The sequence below is a fragment of the Cupressus sempervirens genome, chromosome 11 (genome assembly GCF_028749045.1).
Source record: "Cupressus sempervirens isolate cs-2001-9-10 chromosome 11, ASM2874904v1, whole genome shotgun sequence".
Taxonomy (NCBI): Eukaryota; Viridiplantae; Streptophyta; class Pinopsida; order Cupressales; family Cupressaceae; genus Cupressus; species Cupressus sempervirens.
This window is the reverse complement of record NC_143128.1, coordinates 418618947-418634579: the sequence shown is the minus strand read 5'-3', so window position 1 is coordinate 418634579 and position 15633 is coordinate 418618947. Positions and strand designations below refer to the sequence as shown.

At 33.9% G+C, this 15633-nt stretch overlaps 1 pseudogene; it reads left to right on the top strand.

Moving 5' to 3' along the window:
- Window positions 1–7075: 7075 nt before the first annotated feature.
- Window positions 7076–8415, top strand: LOC149530228 (UDP-glycosyltransferase 74E1-like; annotated as a pseudogene).
- Window positions 8416–15633: the final 7218 nt, after the last annotated feature.

The following is a 15633-nucleotide window of genomic DNA, read 5'->3' as shown; positions in this document are numbered from 1 at the left end:
GATTTGAATGAGAATAAATAGGAAAGGAAAATTTATCTGAATTATGGTTATCACTATGTGCATTTACGTTATATATGTTATATGACACCTTGGACTACTGATGCTTGAGGTTATTGTGCAGGAAGTGGAACCATGGAAATCTTTGGGGGAAACAAGTTCCAAACCTTGTGAACACAGTTTAACCAAGGTGAATATTTGGAAGATTCATAAGCCTTGTTGTGGAAATAATTTTCTTCGTAATTGTATGGTTGCTTGCTTGTGAATATGTTTAATTATATTTTACATGCATTAGGGGCATGCCAAGGTGAAATGTGATGTATTTTTTTTATGGGCCACTTGACACTTGTATTGTCTATGTGTTGATGACATGCCACCTAGCGTGTTGGTCACGGGGTCACTTAATCTTGGTCCTTTTTCCTCCTTTCAATTAATGCTTTAGTACACCCATTTTGGAGAGAGTGTTAGGATGGGTCACCATCATGTTGAATTTCGAATTCAAACTTGATAGGGAGTTTAGGGGGCCTAAATGGGATCCTAAAGTGTTATTTTATTGTTAAAAAGCCACCCAAATGGTAGCATAGCATGTTAGGGGCCTAAATTCTATTATTTTAGTGTTTTCCTAGCCTAGGGAACCCCTTAAACAAAGCCATCTTGAACCAATTCGAAAATGTGAGTTTTTTCCATGATAGTACCCTCACAACCCCACTTGGTCAAACTTTCTTATTTTGGTGGAACAACAATCTAAGAAAAGGTAGGCTTGATGTTCCTACTAAAAGAGGTTAGTGGAGAGTCTTTTAAGGGAGGGGTGACAAGTTATTGGGTTGTTCACCCACTCTCTAATTTTTAGAGACAACTAAGTTTCAGAGGGAGATGAAGGGAGCTCTACTACAACTATCCTTACCCTATCTTGGACCAAGGTTGGTGACTCAAACATGTTCTTTTATTTCTTTCTTTAATATGGATAAGAAAAGTTGCAAGTGTGAAGAGTTACCAATGGAGTATACATTGCATTGTGAATCTTGTGTTATGAGCTTTGTCATTGTGTTGTGGAGAGGTGAATGTGTCTTGTGTTCATGGAGATTTTCCCTTGTTTTTTCTTGCTTGTTTCTTCATTTGATTTTTTGTTGTTTCTTGTTTGAATGTAAGTGTTGTTTGTGATTATGGGTGTGAAGGCTTCACTCACCCTTGGGAGGGAAGAGAAGCCTTGGAGGAAGGGCATAAGTTGGGCTTGACATTGTAGATGAGAAAAAAATTACCTCATGAAGAGGATTGTTAATATCATGGAGTAACGGCTCCATTAAGGCCATGAATCTTGTTTGTTTGGGAGGTACAAGGAGGTGTTGTTTGGGAGGTACAAGGAGGTTTTGGTGAATGAGGAGGAGATGATTTGTTGAAGGCCTTGAGAGGCTAATACATTGGCCATATGCTGTTTATTTTTATGGTGGCCTTGAGAGGCAAAATGCATTGGCAATATGTTATTTATGTTGTTATAATATCTCCTCTTTGAAGAGCCCACCTTCACCCAACATTTTATGATTCCAATGGAGAATCATTGTGCAAGCCATGGGAGGGTGTTGATTGTGTCTTGTGTTGTGTTTTCATATAGATTTTGGTGAAGTATGTGTGTAACCCATTTGGTTCTTATTTCCCCTGCTCGGTGGGTGGCGTCATAGAAGCCTAGGTTGGGAGGTGAGCCTCCATGGTTCCAAGTTTTGTGTTGTTTTGTAGGTTATGTAAAGGGGAATGCCATGAAGTATTGGGGTTTCTCCCTTGTTCAAGTGGAGAGGATCCAAGTGTGTAAAGAAAGCTCAATGTTCATGTTTTCTTAAGTGGAAATGATTTTGAAAGTCTATTGTGTTGTCTCAATGTAATGCAAAAATATTGTGCCATCATTACCATCTGAATATGTAGAGGGAAGAATATGAGAAGTTTTACATATATAATTGCATTTTAGTTTAAGTAACAAGCATCTAATTGGATTGCATTGGAAAGAATTTATGTATCATAACATTTTTAGTAGGGATGTAAAAGAAGCTTTCTCTCTTTAAGGATAACTTATTTCTTTGATACTCAAGAAATTAACCATGCATTGTTGGTATCTTGCTCTTTGGAATTTATCAAATGATTTAAGAGATGGTATTTAAAATAGATTGCTCATAGTTATGCTTTGGGCAATATGTAATGTCAATCAATTTTATCAATGGAAGAATAGAATTAATCAACTAGTTTGTGTTTTAGCTTCTTCTAGATACATTTCATGGGTTAAAATTCATGTCAAAAGTGATTTTGAATGGAATTGCTTATTATACATCTACATTGTAATATTGAAGAAGAGAAATAATAATAATAATGAAACACCCATTACCAAACCAATATCCTCAATATCCTCACTAAACTAAAGGAAGGAACAATAGATGAGTCTCCATAAGAAAACATGCCTGTACATGCATTTTTTAGTTTCTGGAATTTGTATGGGAATTACGAAGTGTGACTCTTAGCTAATACAGGCCAATATAATAATATAAGAATATGCTTTAGTACCCCTAGTAGGAACCTATGAGTTGAGGGGTTACCATATGGATTAGAAAAACATGTGACTCCCATATAGCATGCTAGAAGTTGTACTAAAACCACTCATAACACTTCTCAAAACAAGAGAGAATAAAACAATTAAATAATCATTAAACATAGAATCCAAACAAAATAATAAATAAATGAAATGACAAACTTTATCGACCTCCTCATTGGTGACCAAATCCTACCAAGACGTCACCTTCAGTATGGTCAAATCAGCCCAAGGGGACTTGCAAGAAAAAGGTTGTGGGACCCACGAGATAGGCTTTTCCCTCCTTTGGATCACGTGAGCACGTGTTACAAGCTTACTTGGGTAGTGTGTCTTTACTGGGCACCAACATGGGAAGGACTTCAAGTCGAGTTTAAAGGTTTAGTTTTTATTTTACTAAATACATCAACTTGAAAAAATTGCCCCCCTTCATGGGCATTTGAGATGGCATGGGAAATTGGGACAAGGCTGACATATGTCAGATTCCATAGGTACCTTGTTTCCCCACGGCAATGGCTACCCAAGCAGCCGATTCGACTGCCTGGATGCCTCCCTCCGTTAACGATCATATTTTGTCTTCGTCGTTTCATGCATGAGCGTCAGTGTCCATATTGTACGCTAGTATGCACTCTCTTCAATACATACTGACAAACTGACATTTCTGCTCAACATCTAAAAAAACAAATTAAAATCTATTTTTAATGTCTTTTCCAAACTCCTTTCTCTATGCTTTTTCGCTTAGTTTGTTCGTTCGATAATTTAAAAAAAAAAACATTCACCCAAGTTAAAATCATATTACTTTACAAATTATATTTTAAAATTAAAACTAATAAAATTAATTATTATTTCTTTTATATTAAAGTAATATTATATATAATTTAAATTTTTGATAAATATATTAATTAATATTTTTATCTAAATAATTTGAAATTTTTATAAATTTGTCAAAAAAAAATTTATCTTATTTATTTAAGAATAATAATTTTTTTTGCTATCTATAATATTTAATAATCTTATTTTTTAAACTAAAACTAATGAAATCAATTATTATTTCTTATAAGACTAAAATGATGTTATATATGAAATTAAATTTATGAATATTAAATAAGATTATTTTATTTCTATTTTATTATGCAAGTTGAACTTTTCTTTATAAAGTTCATTTATTTTATTATTTGAAAAATAGAAAAACTAAAATTAAAAAAATCAACAATCATAAATTATTAATAATCATTAAATATATAAAATTACATCTAAATCTTCACTCGATCCTTGAAGTCTTGTTGTATTATGCTAAATATTATCTTATCCAATATAATAGCTCAAAAATCTATATATTTAGGTATCAACTTGTCAAGAACATTTTGACTTGATATCACTATTTAGTGACACTTTTATTTAAGATGCCTAAATTCTCCACATAACAATTATTTGATTTAATTTAATTATTTTATTTACATAATTCAATAAAACTATTTATACTTTTATATTTAATTTAAATGAATCCAGAAACAACACATTTCTTTGTTTAATTAAAATGAAGTTTGAAATCAATTTTTTATTATTTGAGTTAATTTATTTAATGTTCATGCCATCTTTTATTATTTAATATTTATTAATTTATTTAATATTTTCTAGATTATCATATTACTTTACTATTTATGAATTTATTTAATATCATATTAGATTATCATATTATTTAATATTTATGAATTTATTTAATATTAATGTAGAAAGATAATCTAGAAAATATTATCTTTTATTTAATCTTTATGCTATCTTTTATTTAATATTTTCTAGATTATCATATTACTTTACTATTTATGAATTTATTTAATCTTAATGTAGAAAGATAATCTAGAAAATATGATCTTTTATTTAATGTTTATGCTATCTTTTATTTAATATTTTCTAGATTATCATATTACTTTACTATTTATGAGTTTATTTAATATTAATGTAGAAAGATAATCTAGAAAATATTATCTTTTATTTAATGTTTATGCTATCTTTTATTTAATATTTTCTAGATTATCATATTACTTTATTATTTATGAATTTATTTAATATTAATGTAGAAAGATAATCTAGAAAATATTAAATAAATTCACAAATATTAAATAATAAAAGACTTCAAGGATTGAGTGAAGATTTAGATGTAGTTGTATATATTTAATGGTTATTAATAATTTATGATTGTTGATTTTTTTTTTAAAATTTCTATTTTTCAAATAATAAAATAAATGAACTTTATAAAGAAAAGTTCAACTTGCATAATAAAATAGAAATAAAATAATCTTTATTTAATATTCATAAATTTAATTTCATATATAACATCATTTTAGTCTTACAAGAAATAATAATTGATTTCATTAGTTTTAGTTTAAAAAATAAGATTATTAAATACTATAGATAGCAAAAAAAATTATTATTCTTAAATAAATAAGATAAAAAATATTTTGACAAATTTATAAAAATTTCAAATTATTTAGATAAAAATATTAATTAATATATTTATCAAAAATTTAAATTATATATAATATTACTTTAATATAAAAGAAATAATAATTAGTTTTATTAGTTCTAATTTTAAAATATAATTGTAAAGTAATATGATTTTAATTTGAGTGAATGTTTTGTTTTAAATTATCGAATAAACTAAGCGGAAAAGCATGTAGAGAAAGGAAGTTTGGAAAAGATATTAAAATAGATTTTAATTTGTTTTTTGGACGTTGAGCAAACAAGTCAATTTGTCAGTACGTATTGAAGAGAGTGCATACTAGGTTACAATACGGACACTGACACTCATGCATGAAACGACGAAGACGAAATATGATGGTTAACAGAGGGAGGCATCCAGGCAGTCAAATTGGCTGCCTAGGTAGCCGTTGCCTTTCCCCACCTTTCCCTTGGAATAATGGACGCATCATATGTCCTTGCTTAGGAATTAAGGATTTAGGCATGGAACAATTTGTTTTATTGTAAAGTAGGCATTTTGAAACAAGGGTCCTTGGATGGGACATGATAGGTTAACGTCTAGGGTGAAGGAAATAAGGTTTAAAGTCATGTTAGTGGTTGTAATGGGATCTTGATAAGAGTGTTAGTGAGAAATTAGTGAGAGGTTAATTGTGGTTGGGTGTTAGCAAGTAGATATGATTAAGTTAGTGGGGTACTTTAGTATTAGTGATAAACCATATATTAATAGGTTTCATTTACAATTTATTTAATAAATAAAGAGAGTGGTAATAGTTAATAATAGTAGATTTATATTATTGATATGATTAATTCAATTAGTGTAATTCTTTTTTTCCTTGTGTTATTAGGATGCATAATGAAATGGTAAGGATAAGAGAAACTAGTTGTGCATAATAATATATTTGAATAAGATTAATATAGTCATATACAATTAAGGTGTAATAGAATTGTACTTCACATAAACACTAACAAAATGTATAACAAATAAATACCTAGAGTTATAGGGGAATATAAATTATTATGGGTAGAGGAAGATCCTAAATGTGTGCACATAGATTTACTCTTTGAACTACTTACAATGGAAGTGGAGATAAGTGTGGATTAGTACTAGATTGTCATGTCTTTTTTTTTAATATAGGGTAGACATTTCAACACTAAGTGAAAATCTAAGCAATCCTTATATTGCATAATTAAACATATGTAGACACTACTAGAAGTTTAATATCATCTTGCCTCAAGTATGAAGGCGAGGTTGATATAGGTGTCATTATTTTAGCCTCATCAATATACATGGTTGTTCATAAACTTGACCTAGGATTGAGTTTGCTTAGTATCATCTACCTTTTGGAGCATAATGATAATTACAATAATTAACAATAAGATACAATAAAAGTAGTATGTATAGAAAGTATTTTGGGGAAGAAATACTCTAAAGAATCCATTATACCATGTTAATGTCACAAACATATATACTAGGATCATGAGCTATTAGACAACTTGTACTGATAATGCAACGACGTTGTGGAAGCATGAGGTATTATTTAACCTGAATCATTTGATCACGACACTGGCTAGAATTGTATTTCCTATCAACAAACCTAAGGATCATAAATAATCAAATGATTAAAGCATGCAAAATCAAATAGACATAACCTTTAAGCAAGTACCTTGAGTAGATGCATTAAGGTAACACATAACTATTCAAAGAAAAGAAAAAATAAAAAAAATTGTGTTTTGCCTCGCAAATTTAGGGCATGACAGGTTTCTACCAAAGGGTGGATCTAGACTAGCTAGGGTTTGGGATTGGATCTTGAGGGATCTTGCAGAACTATTACTTGCTTTGTATTTGGCCATAACCAAGAAGGCCTTACAACTCGGCACATTGCATGTAATCAGTTATATTTTATGAATATATTATTATGATTTGGTATCAGATCTTGTGTTATTGCTTCTTATTATTATGTTTCCGCTACGTGGTTTTATAGTAGGGGGCTAGGACATCTCCTTTGGGGATGCTCTTGCCTTGCACTTCATCACATGCACGTGACCTTCATCACCACATAGAGAGTTAGAGAGAGAATGGTGAAAGAGCAAGAGAGGGCTACCACTCATGACTGGTGCTTTGCAGGATATCAAGATTGAAACAATTTCAGATGGGCTCTCTCCTAATTTGGAGAAGACTAAAGATGTAGATAAGATATTTGATTTGTTCAGAAAGGTGGGAAGTCTTTCATTTGAAGAGGTCATAGAAAGGCTCAATTCACAAGATGATAGAGTCTTGTATATTTTCTACAATTATCTAGTGTAATGGGTTCCTCATATTGTAAACAAGTTCAATATTCATTCAGCATTTTTTGGATGCAATCATGTGTAGTTTATTCCATCTATTATCACTTTTACAAAGGAATGAGTAAGATTTTCTTAATTCAAATATTAACAAATTATTTTGGATTTTCTTCTTAGTATTTTATGTTTTGTAGGGTTTTTTAAGGATACACAATTGTCCATAGATAGATGTAATCTTGTCGTCATTTTTAAATTCTTTCAAAAAACTTGTATTCTTGTATGCAATTAGAAGTTGATTGTGTTTATTAATGAAGTTGCTCTTGTACTTATGCATTATTATAATATTCTTTTTATGTTTACTTAATTTTTAATATTGATTTCCACTTAACAATATTTGTATTTAGTGAAAGATAAAGATGAGGCAAGGAACATTAGAGAAGTGAAAGAACTACCAGGGCTTCCGCAACTATGTCAATCAGATTTTTCATCCTTTCTTCAGGCTTCAAATACAAATGAGTCATTATTGTAATTGGTGTTAAATCAATTCAGTACCATTTCTCAGGCCACGTGGATACTTGGAAACTTTTTCGATGAATTGGAAATAGTAGAGATCCAGTCCATGGGTTTACTCATTCCAATAAGAACAGTACGCCCTCTTGTTCCCTCATCTTTCCTAGATGAAAATAATCCACAAGACAGACGTGGGTAGTCGTCTTTGGAAAAAGAAAAAAAAACCTATGGACTGGCTCAATGCAAATGAAGCATCAACTATAGTCTATGTTTCCTTTGGTAGTTTAGTTGTTCTTTCTAAAAAGAAGATCGTAGAAATAAGCGATGGGTTGAAGGTCAATAAGCATTCTTTTGTGTTAAAATGGCTTCATAAATACCAAGTCATTTCTTCTCTCTGAGCTAATAAATTTTGAAGCATGTAAGACTGGTTATTTATATGAGTCATCTTCGTACTTTCCAACACAAAATCTTTATAGATTTACAGAAGCCTCATCATAAAAGCAACTCATTATTCCACATCAATGTTGCACTTTTACTTAATTAGTATGGCTCAGATTTGGTTACTCAAACCTACAAAATAATATAGTACTGTCCATCCCACCAATTTCAATATCTCATGATTCCAAATTATTCTTGAGATCATCGATGAACCAAGTAGTGATGTGCATTATCCTTTTTGTTTGGTTTCCTATGTTTGTTAAGGTGTGATGCCAAATTACAATTTCTTGTTTAGTTATTATTTTTTTCTTAGATTTAAACTAGTTTCACAACACCAAAATAGAACAAGGTAATTTCGATAAGCATATGGGAAGCACACCTGAATAGTTTTTTTTTTTTTAATCAATAACACCTTGAAAAAGGCGTACATAATGTTGTTGGAATATTAAATGCATATTGACATTTGTCTCTAGAGCCAAATGCTCACCTACCATCCCTGATGACCTACACAACAGTCATAAACAATGAATGCAGTAGGTGAGTTTTGAAATCTAAAAAAGAGGGGGGAAATGATTTTGGAAGGATGACAAAAGGAATGTTTTAGATTCATTTAGTGTGTTCAGCAAATCAGAGAGAAGTTGTAGAGCAGAGCAAAGTAGAAAGAAGGTGATCAACAGATCCAGTCGTTGCAGAGATAGAAGGAAGCTTGTTACGTGACTGCAGTTGCACATGCTCCTTTGTGTCATTCTATAAGTTCGTAGTTTATTGTTTGATTCGACCTGTGAAGTAGTGATTGCTCCAAGCGTCATTGTATGCAGCCATTAGAGCTACAAGTTTAAAATTTTTGAAGTTTGAAGTTTTACCAGTTTTAGGGTTATTTTAGAGTTTTCTAGTTGAAGCCAAATGCTCTCAGATTTTGTAATGGTTTAATCAAAGTTGAATAGAAAGCAAGGAGGCATACTAGAATCCATTGTTCTTCTTCTATTAATTGCATTTGAGAAGTTTGTTTGGAAGTTTCAAGCTTTGGTTCTCTGGTTTTAATGGTGGAAAAGTTCACGTTATAGTTTTGTCACTCGATATTGTCTTTGGTAGGAGTCATTTTCTATAGTTCAAGTCGAGCTCACTCGGCATCTTCTTCTACCTAGCTCCACCCTACAGTGGTGACCGAGTTCACTCGGTAATCACACTACCGAGCTCACTCGGCATCCATTGGTGCCAAGTTGCCCTTCATGTGTTGAGTTCACTCAGTTCCTTCATGTGCCGAGCTCACTTGACACCCTCTTGCCACTTGGCTCATTAGAGTACCAAGAAAAATTGGCACTCGGTAATAGTTCGTGCCGAGTGAACAAATTTAAAAGTTGTGATTTTAATTTGTTCACAAATGTCTTGCCATGGTCATATTACAAACATGTTCTTGGCCTTTAGAAATTTGTGGGAATGTCTGTGTTTCACTCCGATTTCAGCATACCCATTTGGTGCTAATGTCGCCATTATAAAATCCTATGGGATTGGATTTCCTCCATGTGTTCTCTCTCCTAGGTTTTGTCTTAAGAATTTAAATTACTTTGCAACGGTATTTTGTCGGAGCTGCAGGTGCAAGTAGGCACTCTTCGCTTCGATCGGTTTGTTTGGTTGTGCCATCACTTGCATCAAGATTTCATCTTGCAGCACTTCTTGAAGCCCGTACACAATAGCAGACCGGAATCAGTACAGGGTCCACAAGGCACGGGATTAGTGCAGGGGCAGATTTAAGGGTTTGGTCGGTAGTCTTAGCAACTAGTGGGACCATCTAGTGCTAAAGGCTTTGATATTTGCGGGCTTCCAGATGATGATTTTTTTTGCTATGGTGTCCCTCTCTTTTAGTGGGCTCTAGCTCAGTTCCATTTGAAGACAACATCATGTGCCTCCAATAGGAAGACAGGCAGATCCTAGGTACGCCTTTTCCCTTTTTCTTACATCTGATTTTGCACCTGTTCAGGCTTCCTTTGTTACTTCTCCTGGCATTGGTAAATTTACAACAGTAAAACACCATAAAAAAACATATAACAAGGCACCAACGGGAATGATATGGTCCTCATGGACGTAACAAACGGGGAAATCACAGAAACATCTACAGAGAAGATACTTGTAAAAGTATCATTGACTGATCAACCTAAGATAAGAGAGGAACAGTCAGAACTTGATGGGTCCACCTTGCAAAACACAGGATCTAATAGTAACAGGGTGGCAGAGAATCAGATAGTTAGGGCACCCATAACAACAGAACAGCAAACTAGTCTGGAAGAAGCTACGAAACATAATGACATCTCTAGCAATAGTGGCTTGGTTTTGACATACGGGGATAGTTTAATGCACAACAACATCATCAAGTGGAATCAAGGGAGCTTCCTCATTCTTCCAGGACCCTCAGCTGGACACATGAGTTCATTCAATCTTGGAGGGACAAATGGTAATTTACCCACAAACACTCTAAGCTTATCACAAGCCAGCGGACCACCCACAGGAGGAAACTACATCTATGTGAATGCCAAATAATATAAAAGAATAATTAGGCAGAGAAAGATACGAAAGTTTAAAAATGCAAAAAGAGGGAAGTTAGCAGCTTTACTTTCGAAACCGATTCCACAAACCCCAGACAACGCAAGGAAGGGAGAACAAAGTCTGAGGCTAACTGAAATCTCTAAAACAATTAAGTGGTTTGATAATATCAGAGATATTAACGGTAAAGGGAAGCTAGATAATTCTTAGTTGATAGACACAGTGGAGGATGGGCTACCAAATAATTACAGCCCCACAAGGACACCTATGATGTGGTATCCAGACATCTTTGTGAATGATTTAGTAGCTGTGAAAGAAGGGGTGTATGCACTTGAAGAGAGGAGCCAAATAGAAAGTATCACAATGAAAAGAGTTACTGAGGATAACTGGAAGCTGGCAGCGGAGGTCAAGTCACTTAGAGAACAAATTCAAAAATTGCAATTTAATATGGAAAAATGAGAGTATGAATTAATATTGTTAAAGAAAGAAGTAGGGGAAAAGAGGACAGCAGCAAGTACTACAAGAGAAGGAGAGGCTACGGAAGCAAACAAAAACCCGCAAATGAAAAATATACAAGATGCCATGGCTAATATGGAAATAAAAGAGAATCAACTCAGAGAACAGATTGAAGAAGTTAGATCATGGGCTAACATAGTAAAGGGGCCAGCAAACACTCCTATTGACAACATAGAAAAATAAGTTCGGAGACAGATTAGAGAGGAAAAAGAAAGAAATGAGAAAGCAACAAATATCATCGTCAAAGGGCTACAAGACTATGGAGAACAGGAGAAAACAACGAATTTAGTTAAAGACTTCTTTAAAGACCAATTAGACTAGCATGGAACAACCATACAAGCTCAAAGAATTGGAAAATGGATTAGAGGAGGCAAAGACAGACATGTTAGAGTGACAATGAGGAATATAGGGGATAAAAACAACATTTTCAGCAAGAGGAAGTTTCTTAGAGGCACACACATATATGTTGATGATGACCTCACCGTAACTCAGCAAGAAGAAAGGAGGAAGGAATGGGAAAAAGTAAAAACAGCAAGAGAAAATGGCAAGTGGGTGTGGCTACAAAATGGCAAAGCCCAAATCAGCGACAAAATCACACACAATAAATAGGAACTCAAGCCCACCTAGGAACATTTAACTATAGTTAGTTGGAAGTGTAGAGGTTATCCTTAGAGAAGAGGACTTGGGTTAGGGCCGATAGCTAAAGATAATGACATCATTATGCTTACCGAGACTCATGAACATGATGGCTGTAGGGTTCCAGATTTTGAAGGGTATAAGAAGGTATCACTATGGAATGAAAAGATAGATAATGGTAAGGGGCATGGAGGCATCACCATTCTAATAAAAGAAACTTGGAGCAGATTTGTAAACTTAGAGAAAAAAGATGTAAACAAGCAGTATATTTGGATAAAAATAACAGAGAATCAGATTTCTACAAGGGTGGCTATCTGTTACTTCGGTCCAAAAGGCTCAAAAATATATATAAAACATAGATTGGATCGAGAAGACCCATTCATTGCACTCAAAAAAGACATAGCAGCCTTTAGCTCTTTAGGGGAAATAATGATAATAGGGGATTTCAATGCTAGAACAGAAAACAACCAAACTCTCAATCTTAAGGAGAGTTACAATGAAAGCAGAGATCCAGTTTGGCTCGAAGAAGAAGGGACACAAAAATGGGAAAGATCTTCACAGGATAGCATGGGAAAGATTAATCATTTTGGTGTTGAATTACTAGGCTTATGCTGCTTATATAACATGGTTATATGCAATGGTATGGAAAAGTGGCCTAAATCAAGTGGAATCACATGCAAAAGATACAATGGACAAAGTGTTGTTAATTATGTTATATGCTCGCAAGACTATGTCGCAAAGATAATTAACTTTGAGATAGAAGATTGCCCCATGGAGTTAAAATCTGATCATAAACCCATCTTGATAAGGGTGGCCACTCACTTTAAAGATCAACATATTGTCCCAAAACCTTTACAGAAGAGGAAGATGATTCCGACTAGCAAAGTTTTAATGACACAAGAAAACCATGATACTTTTCAAGACTCTCTTTTGCAGCTGTCTAGGGTTCCAGGAAACCATCTTGAGTCTGAAAAAAAACATTTCATGGACAAGGATAAGCTTGTTCTTACTATCACTAAAGCATTGGAGGAGTGCAAAAGATCTAGGGCCACAAAAGAAGCCAAGAACACTTTTTCGGCCAATCCTTGGTTTGATGTGGAGTGCAAAATGGCAAAAAGGAATTGGAAAAAGAACATGAACAGAGAAAGTAGAAAGGAGTATGATCAACTGATTAAAAAGAAGAAAGAAGAGTATGTGAACAACAGAAGAATAGAGTTGATTAATCTTGGTTAAAACAACCCCAAAAAATTTTGGAAAGAGCCTCAGCAGAGAAAAACTCAAATAGAGAATAACATAACAGGAACCAAATGGTTGGAATATGCCAAGACTCTCTACGAATGTGATCTAAGAGAACATAGTGCCATGGAAACAGAGACTACAAGGGAGTTATTCAACGAAAAAGAAATTATTCAAGGCATAAGGAGGTTAGCTGCTGGTAAAGCGCAAGATATAGATGGGCTACAAGCGGAATACTTAAAATGGGGTGCTGAAATCCTCACACCACACATCACTAAGATATTCAACAGTGTCAATAGAGAAGGTTTCCCTGTAAAATGGACGACAAGTGTGGTGATCCCACTTCACAAAAGTGGAGATATAAACAATCCTTCTAATTACCGAACCATCATGATCAATCCACTATTTGGCAAGTTATTTGGCAGCTTGCTAGAACAAAAAATTAGCAACTGGGCTGAAACAGAAGGAAAACGTGCAAAAGGGCAAGCAGGCTTTAGACCGAAACACTCTACTATAGATCACAGCATCACTCTCAGACATTTGATAGAGAAAGTTTGGGACACTCTGGGGAATGAGGCTTTTTTTTGTTTCGTGGACTTTAAAAAAGCATTCGACACAGTGCCACGTAATAAACTATGGGATAGAATGGTAGAGCTGGAAGTCCCTAAAGAACTTAGGTCAGCGGTTTACAGATTATATGAGCAAGTCAAAGCTAAAATCATAACGACAGAAGGGATATCAAAATATTTTGACAGCAACATCGGGGTTAAGCAAGGGTGTCCGCTTTCTCCAACATTATTCGGGCTCTATATTGACAAGTTAGAAGAGTGGATAAACAAGACCAATGGTGAGGGGGTGCAGCTGGCCCACTTCGTGATAAGATTGCTCTTATATGCAGATGATCTCATAATTCTTGCTAGAACAGCTAAAGGTTTGAAAGAGCACTAGAAATTTTTTGTCATGATGTAGGAATGCAAGTTAATACTAGCAAAACCAAAATTATGATCTTCTCACTAAAGAAGAATAGGGGCATACAAGACAAGTTTCTGTTTGAAAATAGCCCCCTTGAGATTGTGGAAGAGTACAAATACTTGGGCATCGATTTTCATAACAAACTCAACTGGGATACTTGCAAATCGAAAAGGATCCAAGGGGACTAGAAGGCATTATACTCTTTACAAAACAAGTGCAAGAACGCAGAATTATGGGATTGGATGACCATGAAAACTCTGTTTGGTTTTTTGGTCACTCTGGTTATTTTATACGGATGTGAGGTGTGGGGCAGTAGTATGTCCAAATAGAAATGGCGGCAAGTAGAAAGAATTCAAAAATACTTCATCACATGCAATCTTAAAGTCAAGACCACAGTTCCATATGAAATCCTTTTGGCAGAGGTGGGTTCCTTTCCATTAGAAGCCGTCCCATTGATCCGGATGCTAAGCTATTTAAAGAAAACCCAAGGTCTGGAAACACATCATTGGCCCAAGTTGGTAATAGAGGAAAAAATTGTGAGGTGAAAAAGCACATGGATGAAACAAAATGACAAACAGATGCAAAAATGGGATATCAACATCCAAACTTGCCCAGATAACATTAAAGAAATAAAGAAGTTTGTCAATGAAAAATTCTGCAATATTCTGTGGACAAGACACATAGGGCGAAAAAAATCTTATTACATTAAAGAATTTAATCCCACTTCTAGTCATGATGAAAAGGCCTATATAAGGGCACCTATTAATTGGAAAGAAAAAATGTTGATGGCACAACTTAGAACTAGTTCACATCAGCTGTGATGTGAAACTGGTAGATGGCAAGTTCTAAAGGAAGAGTGGACAGACAGAACATGTTTATTCTGTAATACAGAAATAATTGAGACAGAGCAGCACTTTGTCAAGGATTGCCTGGCTTACAACGACATTAGATCTGATTATACAAAAATACTGCAGAACAAGGACTTCAACTATCTATTCGAGGAAGATCAGGTGAAGAGAACAGTGGATTTGATTATCAAAATTTAGAGAAGGAGAGACAAGTTAACCAAAACTTTGTAACTGACTAGTTTGGCTCCTAACTCGGGAGGGTGATTGCATGGGTCCCATAGACTACTTTAGTCTTGTGGACGTCATTAAAATCTATCATATCATCATATCATATCTAGAAGTCTTGTGCTTGTATAATGTTATTTTCCTTGCATGGTTTTCTAGAGGAGTCAACCATGGCTAAGAGGCTTGAATGCTTCCCCTAAGTGGAGGTTATATGAACAACTTTGGGAGTTAGATAGGGAAAGGTATATCTATTTCAAAGAAAACTCTTGAATCCTTCACAAACTTTCAATATGTTTTAGAAATTTGAAAAAGTTGCATGAATGTATCTTTGCACTCTACGCTTTCTTTTAATCTTTTCTTATGTATAGATTTATATATTTTAAAATGTCT